Genomic DNA, 14,756 nt, shown 5'->3' on the forward strand with positions numbered 1-14,756 from the left:
TAATTAGATAAGATTTTCAGTTGTCAACAAAATAAAAGTGGAAAACAAGCTAACGGCTTTGGGAAATATAGTCTCTATTATCCAGGAAGACCTTCAGTTCCATATGAAAACAGATTCAATTGTTACTTTTTCCCTGATTGTATTATGTTTTCTAAAATATTTGCCTTGGACACCGAGAATGCTTCAGCCTAGAGAGAATTTTTCAGGCCAAAAAAAATGAGCAACTGAAATTGGGACAGCCGGATAGAGATATATTAGGGCTGGAAGGAGGAGTTTGGTTTGCTTTTATGTAAAAGGAAAAAAAAAAAAGTACATAAATATGCAATAGTTAACACTAGTAAACTTTTTTCAAAAAAATATGTAGCCAGTTTGTGTCACACCTCGGAAGGGCACCAGCGCACACTCCCAGTGGTCCTCTTCTCCTCCTGCTCTTTTAAGAACACGGAGACGACACTATTCAGATGGGAGCCTCCCACAGGTGGAGTACCACGGACTCAGTCCTCAGGTGTAGATATCCACAGCTGGACTGCAGACAGCAGCTGCACAACACTCCCAGTTATGGAAGGGCAGATGGCTTAAATACACTTAAAATAACTTTTCACCTGCCCCAGACGGCGTTGGTTTGGGGTGGCTCGGCGGCAAGCTTCACACACAGCACAGTGAAAGGGTTCAAACAAAAAATGCCATGAATTAACATAAGGTGGCAGAAAGACCTACACAGAGCCCTGTAACCAGTCAGGCCAATGATGTATCAGGGCACCTATCCTGTTTCTGGCCACCTAGGAGCAAGTTAGTCACAGGTTGCAGGGAAAATAAACCATTCAGGGGACAGTTATGAGGTCGCAAAATGATGACAGGGCCTGGTCAAGGTAGAAGACACTCTTCACGGAAATACAATATTCAAAGCAATGTGACAACTGGCAGGAACACAGACAGTTCCTCCTTCTCTTTCCTTCTAGTTTGAGAGCTCCTGTTCCCACTCGGTGTGGCTGTAATTGCCTTGCCCGTCCCCCACACCATAAAGAAATCAGGCTGCCAAGAACACAAAGTCCTGAGATGGATCCAGCCTGTGCAATCCCCACTTGCAGCTTCCTTGATATCACATGCCAGAGATGCCACTGGCTTTGTAGTCACTGACCTCTTGCTCAAGGATAAGGAGGAACCCTTCTCCTTTAATGTGACATATTTACACTTTTTTTAAAAAAAAAAAACAAACCAAAAAAAAACCCAAAAAAACCCAACCCTTCTGAAACACATTGTTGTTCTTTTTTCAATGGAGGCTATTTTTGAAAAAGTTTTCCTTTTCTTCACTACATGGATTTCTTTTCCAATGTCCATGCTGCAGGACACACCTCGGCCATGACCTAATGTGCTGACTAGAGACAGGTTGCTTTCCCAAGCACAAAATGGAAAGTTATTCTTGTAGTGGTGTGTTTCAGCATTATGCTTCCCGCATCTGACAGACAGCACTTTAAAGGTTTACATTCTTCAGCTTCAAGGTCTAACAGCCTTTCATTAGGGCAGAATTTCTTCCGTTATTGGCAATTATACAAGCAGAGGCCAGGCATCCCCTTGCTAAGGATGCCTTAAATTTTGCTTCCAAACTTCAGCAGTCTAGCAAGCAGTGAAAAACGCTGCCTTTAGTCCACTGGAGCCTGTAACCAAGAGGTTGCCAACACTCACGTAGAGCAAAGCCACATCACTGAACATGATGGTGTTCACTTCTGCTTTCCCTGAGTTCTATGGGATCACTTAGGTCAATCATTTGCAACAGGAGGAACATTCCGTTGGTTTTGTATTTTAACGTATTTTCTACACTTGAATAACCATAAATACACGAGTCCTGTGTACTAGGGCTATAAACAACACAAAACTTAAGACATTCATGTAAACTAACGAGCATAGTTGAGACCCAAAATGCAGGCAGGGAAATACTTCACACACTCGAACAACAGACCGTGCTCCATTCGCATGTTTGCTCAGCTAACAACGGAAGCAAACGGACAAGTTGCTTACTCTTTGTGAGCAAGGTTTCTTCACTTGTACTGCTACTCTCTTTCTCTTAACTACACCTATTGGTCTTTAAACTTTTAAGCCATGCTTGATAATAGATGTAGTCTGACCAGAAGAAAAGAAGAAGAAAAAAAAAAAAAAAAAAAAAGAAAATCCCTGCTGATCTAGAGCAATCAGTTCCTCATTTATATAGGCATATATTAATTCTTTGATGGTCCTGAAGTAAGGCAAATAAGGAGGATTCTGGATGATTTTTTGCCAAAACAAAATCCTGAATAAAGAAGCAATGCTGTTATCTTACTGGAAGGCCTTAAAAGTAATTTGTCACCTGCAAACTTCACGGTTTCTTCTCCTCTGACGCATGCAACTTGTAGAAGATGCAGTTTGGATTCACTTGTTATCGTTTGCCAAGTGAAATAAGAGCCTTTTATAAGCACAACCTGTCCAAGCTCAAAAATGCACAGCTGACCTTACATACACAAGCCATTGCCCAGTGTATTGCATTTAGAATAGCTGGGCAAATATCTATTGGATAGTAGTGCAATACAAACTGAAGAGCTTTTAAGAGGAATGTCTTTCTCCTGTGAGCATCAAAATAAAATAAAAAAAAAAAAAGGCAAGATTAACTTGCTGCAAAAAATGAAAACACAAAATGAAATAATTACATTAAACAGAAGTTCAGCTTCATAAAGCGTTATCAAAACGTAAATACTATGCAGTACTATGCAAAGAATTCAACTGGGGTCTTGTGTATAGCTCTGAACAACTACAGTTCATAGCAGGGGACAAGAGGCAGGCACCAGCCTCAAGCGTAGCAAGTTCTTCACTGTTGTGAGAGGAGGCACGATCCTACCTTCTCTGACACCCTGTTGCCACCCAACAGTGAGCTCCTGCTCCCGCCTCCGCTCCCCTTCTTCAATCTGGCTCTAAACATACAGGGCTGAAACACTGGGTTTCCCACACTGTATTTGAAGAAATCAGTTAGAAGAGGGAGTGCAAGACCTTCAGCAATGTAGCCTTTAAGCTTTTTAAACACTCCTGGACAATTATAACCTTAATTTGAACATAAGTGTATAGAATTGAAGCGTACACACAGCATCGCTTGTAGAGACATTTGTCCTCCGAAAGCTATTTTAGGAATTGAAGGGGTAACCCACTTGGTGAAGTATCTTCATCAATGCAAATAAACACCAATCCTACACTGGGCAACTGTGAAATAAGTCTGCTTTTTGATGTTTTCATCCAAAATCAGCACAGAGCCCAGTTGATGCAGACTGTATTCTTTATGAAAATACTATTCTGTGTAACCTAATTTCTGGCTTGAATAAATGAATTCCATTATGCTGAAAGTTATGAGCAGGCTGCTGCTGTGCTCAGGAGGGCGCAGCCAAGGCTGCACCTTAAAAACAGTCTGCTCAAAGAAGGGGGTTCCTGTCCAAATGACGATGCAACACCGCTTACCAAACCACTTGGTGTCATTTCAGTTTTCCCAGAAGTTTTTATATCTCCTTTCACTAACAATGCAACTTCTCTAAAGATGTCTGAAGTAAACAAAGGAAGCTGCTAAGGAGAGTGGTTAACATCTTGCAGAAAGAATTTTATTTCAAATACTTCATCTGCTGTTGCTGCAGTCTCAGCATTTTAGCATTCATTCTAAGCTTAAAAGAAAGGCAACTCTGATCCTCTGTGTTACCTAATCTAACCCCAGGATCAAACCCCAACACAAAATCGTCAGAGTTTTAAAAGTACAACTTCCGTTCACAAAGCATGAACTTTAATTGTTGGCAGTGGTTTCAATAACAGCTTATGTACAACTTCAAGATTGTCATTATCATCCTGGATAATATCTAAACATGGCATGGAAGTCTAAAGGCCACGAGATAACAATATGTGGAGTTATTATGATAATTATGAATTCCAGACTGAACACTGATGCAAAAAGATGTGAAATAACCATCCGTGGAGAAATACTACCTTCTGTGTAAGTCATCTCACCTACGTCAATCCTTTAGCAAACAGAAAAAAATACAAATGGGACAGAAATAGCTCTCACTTGCTAGTAGGTGACACACTTAGAGACCAAATACCGCCGTTACGTTTGAATCCAACGCATATTCACAGACATCACTTACACCCAGCCAGCACAGACCGACGGATGTTTCTCTAATGAGGACCACTCTACAAGAATAAAGCAAAGTGACACGGCCGATCAGCGGGCTGAGTTGCAGCTCAAGGAATTTAGTCTTGGCTCTGCTGTTTGCTCAAGGCTAAATAGCAAAATCAGTCACCAAGGCCCTAGCCCGACAATACAAAGGCTCTGGCAGCAGCTCTAGTTTAAGGATTTCCTGGTCTCCCTTTCCCTTCCAGCCGCTCCTGTTTGCTGCCCCCGTGGTTATGCCAACACGGCTCTGAATCACGCTGCGGTTCCACGTTCTGCATCAGGACCAGAGGGCTCTGCCTGTCGCTTTGTTTCGGTTTTTCCTGATCTGCATTTTTCAACCCGCAAATTAACTCGCTCGTCTGTCCTATAGCATGCTCGTACAAGCGACTGTGTCAGCACCGCGGCAGAGGCAACGTGTTGCCGCAGGGGAGCGGGCAGGGGGCTCGGAGGAGGAGGACCCTGCTCCACATGCCAGGTACCATAAGAGTCCCCGGGGGATAAAACTCCAGCCAGAGGTGCTCTGCGCTTCCCCTTCATCTACTGATGCTTCACTCCCAGGAGTGAGAAATGCTTGCTTGTATTATTTTAATGAAGTTTGAGGTACTTTAAAAATAAAAAACATATGCATGTATCTTACAGTAGCTAGCAGTAGCATAGTGCTTCAAGAAATCATAAACTAGACTTTATCAATTATAAAATACATCCATTGGCAATGCTCACATGTACATATACACTTCTCCAGTGACTCCTCACAAAAGAGTAGTGCATTTTAAAGTTGCTATGTTTAGATTGGCTTATTTCAAGACTTTTAAGAAATATACCCTATAGTTTGGATTTTTTTTTCCTAACACATTAAATGTTTTGGTTCCCCCACATCCTAATATATATTAAGTTTCAGAAACTATCAATTCATTATGTCAAATCTGCTTTGACACTCTGCTTAGTTATTTTCCAGCGATAACATCAACATGGAGCTCAAGACCAAATCCAAGATATCAAGAAGTCAGAGGAAAATTCTGGAAGATTAATTTACAGCATCTCATCCAGAAAGCATGGCTGACAAGTGTGGTCTGTTTCTTCTATAGAAACATATTTACAGTATAGATATCAATCTACAATTTAAAAAAAAAAGAAAAAAAAAGAAGCTAGATGAGAGAAAATCCCCCTCCCCTAAATGAGAGTTATCTGCCTAGAAGAGACCACGTGGTCATATCCAAAGAGATAAGACAAATCCGAATCCATTTACGGGGAGAAAGAAGTGACAGAGACACTCCCACTGATAGAAAGGAATGTGCCAGTGACAAATGCACCCTGCCCAGTGCCAAACCCTTCCCTTGGTGACGAATACACCAGAAATCCCAACAGCTGCCAAAGCTATCTGTTTTCCATGCCTTCCTCTGCATTACAGATGTCACGAACACAGGACTTGAACAGATTTCTGTTTAAAAAGAAGTATCAGTGCTCTCCCTTTGAACTTCCATCCACCAAGGTAGCAGTTCCACCTCCCAGATGCCCTTTGAAGGACTTGGAAGAGCCATGCCCTGACCTGGTAGCCGGAGCAGATCAGCAGGCTGCAGAACAAGCCTGCCCCCGAGCTCCTCGCCGAGCTCCAGGTGCTATAGCCCGACACCCACCAGCTTCACTTACGCTTCTGAGGAGGATGTCAGAGAGTTTGAAGGATTCTCCACCCCCGCCAAAGTATGCTCCGCAGGAGACGAACGCTGGCTGTCCAACTAGTAGCAAGCTTGTGCTAAATTTCAACCTCTTTGGCCACCTACTCAACTGCTATTAATATTGCCGTTATCGGATCTCACCGAATTCCCACGTGCTGCTGAGAATAGAAAGGCTCCAGTGAAAGACGGGGCTGCCGCATGGGTACAGAAACATGAGGACGTTCCTCCAGCACTCGGATTCTTAGCGAACCGATATTCAACCCTGACAGTCACAGTTCGCTGCCGAGACGAATGGAAATAAAACAGTTAGGTTATGGCCGCACCGTTCAATAACAGCTTTTGGAAACGCACCTTTCTATTTGACTATAAAAAGCACATGTGTTTTCCATAGCAACACATCCACCAGACGCGGTGCCACTTACACCGTTACAGCACAGAGAGTCAGGTATAAAATTATGCAGAAAGAATTTCTCCATACCCCTACAAAACCACCAGCAAGGAGCTCTGTGGGCCATGATGACCAAGCAGGCTGTCCCCACCACTCGGCCTCGCCTACTAACGAAGGGGCTGAGGGGTGGAGAGGAGATGCCCAAGAGGGGAAAGGCGGAGAGGGAACGCAGCTGGCCAACACCCGCCGTGGGAACGCGTCTCCGTCCAAGCCTCAGAGACCATCCTTTCATACTGCCTCTTGAACATGGCGCTTCCCTGCTGATCTCACCCATTATGCTTCCACGCTATTCTTAAATCCCTTATCAAAACAAAACCAGGCACTTCTAGAAATGTGCATCAGCCCCGGTAAGTCACCGGACACTCAAATTCTCCATTTCCTCACGCTCTTTTCCGACCCCTCCCTGGGTGGTCCAACCTCTGCCAGCTTCCTCATATCTCAGTCTAATCTACACGTTCTTCCAAAGAGAAAACTAATTTTTAGGATAGTGTAGGGCAGAAGGTATACCTGTAAAGTAAAAATTAAAAACAAACAAACAAACCAACCAACCAACAAAACCCAAACAAGTAATTATTACCACTTCTACCTTTTTTTCTTCCTTGCTCTTTCTATAAGTATTGAGATTTTACACTTCCCCCTCCCAAAAATCAACCAACTTGAGCTTATCCTGTTGATCGTCATCTACGTTAACTTCTCTTGCATTCAGTTTTGAAGATCCTTTCCCTTCATTACCCCTCCACCAAACTAGACCATCTTGTGTAAATTTTGTAATTAATTTGAAGAGAAATCCATATGGGGAACACACACTTGTGCTAGCATTCTTTCCAAAAGGAACAGCTGGTATATCTGGGGGTCACTCTGAAAAATAAGTATCAAAACAGGCAATTAAGTGTGATCCTGTAAGTTTTTAGAAATATATACAAAAACACACGAAGGTGCAGCTGGTAATTAGCATGGAATTAGTACAACAGCATTTTACAAGAATATTCTTCTGTATAAAGTACATTATTTGCTTCAGCTAAGCTGCAGCAACCATGGCAACTCAGTGTTAGCATTTTTTCAAGACAATACTGAAATCCACTTTCTCTATTGCCTGATGCCTCTTCGCCATTATTAAATTAAATCTTTCCAAAATCGTTGTCCTTTTTACTCCCACTCTTACATCTAACCAAAGTATTTCAACATCCCTTCTCCCCACACACAGATACCAGAGGTAATTTTGTAGAATAGCCCTCAATACTGACTCATCTATTCCCTCTGAAGTATCGTTCAGACACCTCTACACCAACTCCGGGTATGGATAAACAAGTTACTGCAAGGTAAGGTAGGGTAAAACATTTTCCATCTACCAACTACTCCATAGCAACTGCCTGCGTGCACTCTCTTACCCTCGACCCCCAGGATTAATACAATCGTTCATTTTGGATAAAGCATTCAGAGGTGGTCCCTTGGGAAGAGCCAGGATTTGGCAGGTTATACAACTTCACTTGCTCGGAGAGACAGAGATATTTTTATAGCCTCTATAATCAGAGAGGAGGAAAAAAAAAAACCTCACCCGCCTGCATTCAATCTCCTCCCTTGGTCCATGCCCAGAGAAAGATTTGGTAATTGTAATTCTTTGTTATTTTTGTGTCAGGCTAACAGGTGGTGATGTACAAGTGCCTTATGTATAAGCAAAACAGTTTACCACAGCTTATACAGTCAATGGCGACTTCAGGAGGTTTATTTAATTTCTCATGGTGTGCAAAAAAAAGATTTTAAAAAAACAACTGATGTTTATACTGCGTAATTTATACCGGATATTTGGCAACAAACATATCCGCTGATAAAGAAAGAAGATGACTGACAGTAACTTATACCAGGCATTGCTATGTTCACGCCTGTGCTAACATTGAGTTTCACCAGTCCAAATAGGTACCTGCTCGGGTGCTGTTGTTATAACGCATACACAGGAAACAATTCAGCACAGAGGTGAGTCCCTAAGAGCTAACAGCAGAAACTACAGATGCCCCATCCATGGCCCATAAGAGGGAGGTAATCCAGGCTTCAGCCTACTCCAGTCGCTATCTCTGCAGAGGAGCCAAGACCCATAATGTCAGGTGTACGCATGAGGGTGGAAAGATCCTCCTGAGAGGAGACAGACCCCCTCCATTTTGGGGGTACCTGGAATATGCAGCACTTGGGAGTCACTTGCACAGATTTCTGATAGCTCGTTTTTTCCCCCAGAGCAATTCCAATGTAGTGCTGGCCAAACTATTGTACAGGAGAAGAGAGAACTGGGGCAGCGTCTATCCAGCCCCTCGTTTAATTCTCAACCTTTGTCATATTATTAAAGAACAAATGCTTTAGCAGTTTAAAGGGGGATTACTAAAAGCACAGTTTTGGGGAAAGTGTCATAGAGCTAAGATTTTGGAAAGAATTTAGATTTATTTATAGAGATGGGCAGAGCAAAGATGACAGAACGGAGGTACAAGGTAAGTGCAATTTATTCCATGATAATGATCTTGGAAGCAAGTTAAAGTGATATTGGAATTTGTTCTTAAGTAGAAATAAATCACTACTGCAGGAGTGCATCATTTAGTTTAGTCTCTACATTTGGAATAAAAACTTTAAAGGACTACTGGGTTTTCTCAGTAATATTTTGGCAAAATATTTCACAAGCAAATAAGAACCACTGAAGAAATTTTAATGCTTCCTTTTTGAAATTTTGCCCTGTTTTCTCTGTGTTTCTTCGGGTTACCCTAGCAACACAGAGCACAACATCATCACTCATCACACAGAGCACAAAAGTATGAAACACAGATTGACCCTGACTTCCCTCTACTGAAGTCAGTTCTCTATGAACTTAGGTTGATGCATATATGCCCAAAAGAAGTGAGGTAAGCAGATACAACTGAACTTAATTATTTCCTATGCTTTCTTGATCTGCCTTCATTTGTGAAGGCATATGTAGAGCCAGGAAAGAGCGCTTCAATTAATGCAGAGTCAAATGTTAATGTATTCACCCTTATCAGAAAAGAATGAAAGAGGATGTATTCCCGTGAACCATCTCTCCCAGAAGACGTGGCATGAAACAGCAGCACAATTTAAAACAAAAACAAAGATACAAAAATCAAGTACAATTCACAAAGTGTACTACTCTTAGGAAAAACGTGCCCTTTTGTTTTGCGAACAGACAAGATCTAAGATAAACTGGTATTATTCACCACGTTTGCTACAGCTCTCACCTCCCATCCTCAGCTCCTGCAACATCCACACGTAAGAGAGCTCCTTAAAGATGCAACTATTCTTATCCAAGTCCCTTATGGCTTCAGATTAATTTCGGTAACATGTGAAATGACTAACTTCAATTTGTTGCTATCAATACTACTGGATGAGTATTAGCTTTTTTGGGGGAGAAAAAATTTGTCCCCCTCAGTGGACAACAGTGCTTTAAGGCTACTTAGAGCAGCCAAGTCAGAGGATATTTTTAAACATTTGCTCAAAACATTAAGCTTTTTGGGCCAGGTTTTCTGGCCAAGTTTTTAATGTTGGAAAAACGAATGCTTTTTTACTCCAAAGTGAGAGAATGGGTAAAAGTCCAAATACTTGCTTTGCCAGAATGTTAGAAAGTCTGTGTGGGAGGCAAAAAGGGGGAGGGGGGTTGGGGGGGGGAGTTAAGCTAGTCTGACCATATACCTCTGAAGTTGGAGAATTTACATCAATTCTGAGCATCCCAACCTACTGAAACCAAATGTGCTATTAGTCACTTGAGAGTTTCTGCTGTAAAGTTAGAGGAGTCTGAGAATAAAAACTTGAACAAAATTAATGATATGGGAAAACAATCCCAGCCAGGGAACTATAGATGATCTCACACCCCTCTTTCACTGATACTCATGAAGTATGTAATTTGTACCACAAAACTGATGACTGAGGGAAAAGAAAGCTTAATACACCAATTAAGACACCACCAAAACGTTCCAACAAGCTATTACAACTAAGTCTGGTGGTAGGCAGGGAGTGGAACAAAACGATCCGATTCTGCTCCAAGTGAGGCCATGGCAATATTCCCAACATCTTTAATGAGTGCATGAGTAAATGCTAAATTAGGAATCTTCCTTCTCCTGAGAAAGAAGATACTATATGCACCAACTCTTGGAAACTACAGTTAGTCATCTGCAGAATTTCACCAACTGCCTAGCCAGATGAAGCACTGGAGAAATAGGCTCCTTAAAACACACATGGTGGTTGTAAACTATCCTTTCCAGAAGTCAATCAAACTGCAGAGCCAGGATAACACAAAAGTAACACTTGGGCTCTGGAAGAGGCTATTCTGTAAATCCTTTCCCCAACGATCCTCATCATTTCTACACAAAGACCAGGCAGTCTTTTTGACCCACATAAGGTTAACAGAAACCTGGAGACTCTCATCGAGGAATGCACAGCTTCTGAAGGCTAAGGGTGTCTTGAAACACCCGTGAATGGCGATCATTATTGCATTTAATCATTGCAAAGGTTAAATCAAACTAATGGTTAAACTGCAAAGTATGTCAATGGCACCAGATTGGTACCAGGCTCAGCTTCACAAGGGACAGTACGCACACTGCATTAGCGAATGCTAAATCCAGACCTGGTACATTGGGAGTGTCTATGGAAGCAGCCCTTTTCTCTCAAGTTTTTAGCCCTATTTGATTCAGAAATCCCAACAACAGTGCCGTCACTATATTCACTGTTTTACAATTCAGTGAAAAGCCAAGATCTTATCATCCCCCAATTAAGACTGATAATCTAGACAGGATGAGAAATGCAAAGGCAGTTCACTAAAGCTAATCAGATGTTTCTCCTCTTGATTACACCCAATTCTAGTGTAGCCTACCTGAAACAAATTACAATTAGGGAAAAATTACACAGGAAGCCACTTCAGAGGTCCCATCACCAACGTGCACATTGCAACAGTGAGAGTCAGAATAACTTCCAAGGTCTCCCCTCCTTCTTTTCACCTCCAGGCTAACAGAGCTACATGAAGTTAACTCAGTCCAACGGAGGAATAACCAGTAGGATAACCAATGAGGAGACGATAAGTTAGTGTCTGCTGACGGTTTAGGAATAGGTTGTCAAACTGCAGCAAAACTCAGGTTTGACACTCCTTGACAGGAAGGCAACCACCATAAAGTACAGGAGAAAAGAATGGGATGGAAATACCTTCACCCTTTGACCCACAGATAGCATACATGGGAGATAACATTGATCATCACATTTGCTTGCCAGATGGTAAACTGTTGACCACATTATCCACATAACACAAAGTTTTTTGCAATATATTTTCACTTTCTTGCTGCATAGCATTAGATAGGTGAAGAAGGCCATGAAAAAATAGCTGGAGTGCTCTTAAAATATCTTCTCTACATTTCAGTGTAGATGCAGTTAGTGGCACAATTAAACTGCTACAGTATACATTTAAAAAATAAATTTAGTAAGAGTCACTGTTGTAGATGTTGGTTTTTTTAGCAGGTAAAGGTACAAAGACATGCAACAGTCCTCATCAAGATCAACATCTTCATCTTCAACAGTCATAGGAAAGGAAATACATTTATGGCAAAGTAGCACTCTGTAAAAGTTTTCTAAGATACTCAAAAATAGCTTATACTGCAGTGTAAGTTATGCAAGCCTCATCTTTAATAACACAAATCAGTACTATGAGAAACAGCGCATGATATAACAAATCAGCCATCTGTTTGATGCTAATTTATTGGAAGACACTGATTCAGAATCACTGCAGTAGTAAGACATTTAATGCTCAAAGAGAACGAAAATGAATGTGAAGTATTCTTGACACATCGCATTTAAAGCTCTTTGCTTAGAAAGCAGCACATTGAGTACACGTAAAAGTATGCACCCCAAAATTTTTTCAGGTAGGAAAGAATCTGTGGAAGCTTTTGCTAGGGAAAGAAATCCGGAACTGTTGCACGAACTCTGGACAGATTGTCAAGTATGCAATTATTTGAACTATTATTAAAAGTAACTAGTTATTACTTAAGTGCCTGAAGGAAAAACTCTGAGAGACACAGGATAGGTACACACAGGTGAATATATTTGAACTTCTTTGTATAGTAAAGTTACCAACAAAAACCAGCAATGCTTCAAAAAGGAAACCCACCAGGAAAAGAATAATAAGTTAAAAGCATAGAAGTATCATTCTTTGCAACGACAAAAAAAAAAATAAACATCCTGTCAAAAGCACTCCCAATTCACTTCTCTTTTTAAGCAGTGACATTGAAATTTTAGCATTGGTGCATGCTGATATCATAGAAATCAGCAGATTGGATGTGAAGTAAATAGGCCTTTAAAAATACATAAACGCACACTTAAATTCATTCTGTGCTGATTTACAGCGTGTAAAAATCTCAAATACGCTCATTTTCATGTCATACCTTTTTGCCTCAAAAATATGTTCACTAACACGCTCATGATTCAGGAGCGTCTTACAGAAATAAAAACTGTTTGGAAATTCTGCTTTCTTCAAAGGCTTTTATTTTTTTGCTAATTTTAGCTTGCATAGAAGATCCTGTGTTTCATGGGTACAACTGAGCCTTGACAAAGTACTTCTTTGCAAGTTGAAGACTGGACAAGGAGTACCACCAGGATGAGCAAGCTTTAGTCAAACCAAAAAGCACTTCTCTTAAAAATTAAACATATAATTAATTATCCAATAAATTCAATACCACAGTATTTACTCTCTTAAATAATTATTAATTTTCTTGCAGGTAATACAAAGATTATAATGTACTGCAACTTGCTTTGTTTAATGAGCCAACTTCTTTTTCTGCCCTCTCTTTTCTACAAGGCTTTTAAGTTGCCCATCTATACCCAGTTTTTCTTATACTCTTGTCTTACACTGTATCTTGCTGTGTTGACCATCACTTAAAAAAGAGCCACACGCTTTCAAATCCTGGCTACAAACTAATTTCTGCTATATCCTCCACCACCGAGGAAAGTATAAGGTAATTTTTTCTAATAATTACCCACTAATTATTTTTTTTTTTTATGTAAGGATCAAGGCATTAACACACTTTAATAAGCAAATGGATGGAAACCTCTACAGCTACCTTTTGTAATACCATTAAAGACTAACCTTTAAGAACCGTCACCTGCGCTCTACTTCAAAGCGTGCACTCTCTGAGGCTGGCCTGGCATTGCTGTTTGTTTTGAGAGTTGCCTGGCAGAGACGTCTGAGAAATGGAGAATGAAAACAGGGAGAAAGCATCTTCACCGGGTATCCCAAATTAACTGCAGAGTTATCAGAAGGCTATTCTGAATGACGGCAGTGGTGGCACGCAGAACACCTATGGCCAAGGAACTAGAAACTGAGAAGATGCTAACCCCTCTCCATTTACAGTAAAAGCAGAGTATATAATATTTTACAGGTAAAGATTAATCTTAATACACTAGAGCTTTGAAACTGAAGGGAGTCTTGATAATTAAACATATTAGCATTAACAAAGAAATCACAGTACCAAGAGCTGAAGTAACCTGAAGTAATTGGCTGAAGCACTCTCATGGGTGAAGGTAGAAAACACACTGTTTAGTAGTTTTCGTTTTCTTCCACCGTTTTCACTGCTGCTTATTTCAGTTTACAAGGGGCCCAGTCTCTCCTGCGACTACAGATGCACAAATACCAGGAGCATGTTCCATTAAACGTTGTATGCCAAAACCTACATGCAATTAAGCTTGACCAAACAGTTTCTAGGAGCTTGAACGTATTTGCTTTCCTGACAAAAATTCTGCAAACAAAAGCTCCTTCTATAAGTAAGGCGCGCGTGCCTTTGGTACGCGTCCATCAAAAAGATTCCTTCCCTGGGAGATAAAAGCGAACTTCTCTCCTCTGACTGATCAGACAGCAATACGCCATTTTTACATGATGGAAACCACACAAACACATTCCTGGGCAACAGGAGACAAGACGAAATTTCCAGTGTTCACTGCTTCCCCACCTCCCCTGAACTGGAATTAAGCCAATACAGAAACTTCCAATTCAGGCTCCTCTCGGACTTGAAAAAAACCCACCCAAATCTGTAGGTAGGCAATGCAAACCATTCTGCCATTTGAAATGTTGTAGTTGAAAGTGAGAAAATGCATTTCGGTGATGCTGACAATAACTCGCGATGCTTCTCTAATACTACTGAGCAGCTGAGATCCGTTTCTGCATGATAGTTAACGAAAGAAATAAAGAGCTTGATTCTTTCACATTAGCTTTGAATCAAATTTTGCTGCAATTTCTTTTGTCCTCGCTACACTGTCCTCTAACAAGTTCTGTAGAGGAACACAGTAGTTTAGGCAGAGCTCAGGTTAGATGGCTATGTCAAGTGGCGTAGTACAGAAACACTAAAGCTCTTGTGGAAAGGGAAAGATGGGTAAAGGAGAAAGCTGCAATGGGATGTTACTCCAGCAGGACACAGTCACAGGTGCCGACAACGTACACTCC

At 41.1% G+C, this 14,756-nt stretch overlaps 1 protein-coding gene across 16 annotated transcripts in view; it reads right to left on the reverse strand.

Annotated features, from left to right (window-relative positions):
• LMO7 (LIM domain 7) overlaps positions 1 to 14,756 on the reverse strand; it is a 139,322-nt gene that overhangs the window by 50,516 nt on the left and 74,050 nt on the right. Inside the window, exon 1 of one of the 16 annotated variants that reach the window (XM_074563954.1) lies at positions 5,822 to 5,947. The exons of 14 other annotated variants lie outside the window; for them this stretch is intronic. The gene's annotated coding sequence lies outside the window, so the exon portion shown is untranslated. Of the gene's footprint in view, positions 1 to 380; positions 421 to 5,821; positions 5,948 to 14,756 lie in introns of those variants that run through there. One more of the 16 variants, XM_074563988.1, reaches the window with a different exon arrangement.

This window comes from Larus michahellis, chromosome 1 (assembly GCF_964199755.1).
Source record: "Larus michahellis chromosome 1, bLarMic1.1, whole genome shotgun sequence".
NCBI lineage: Eukaryota > Metazoa > Chordata > Aves > Charadriiformes > Laridae > Larus > Larus michahellis.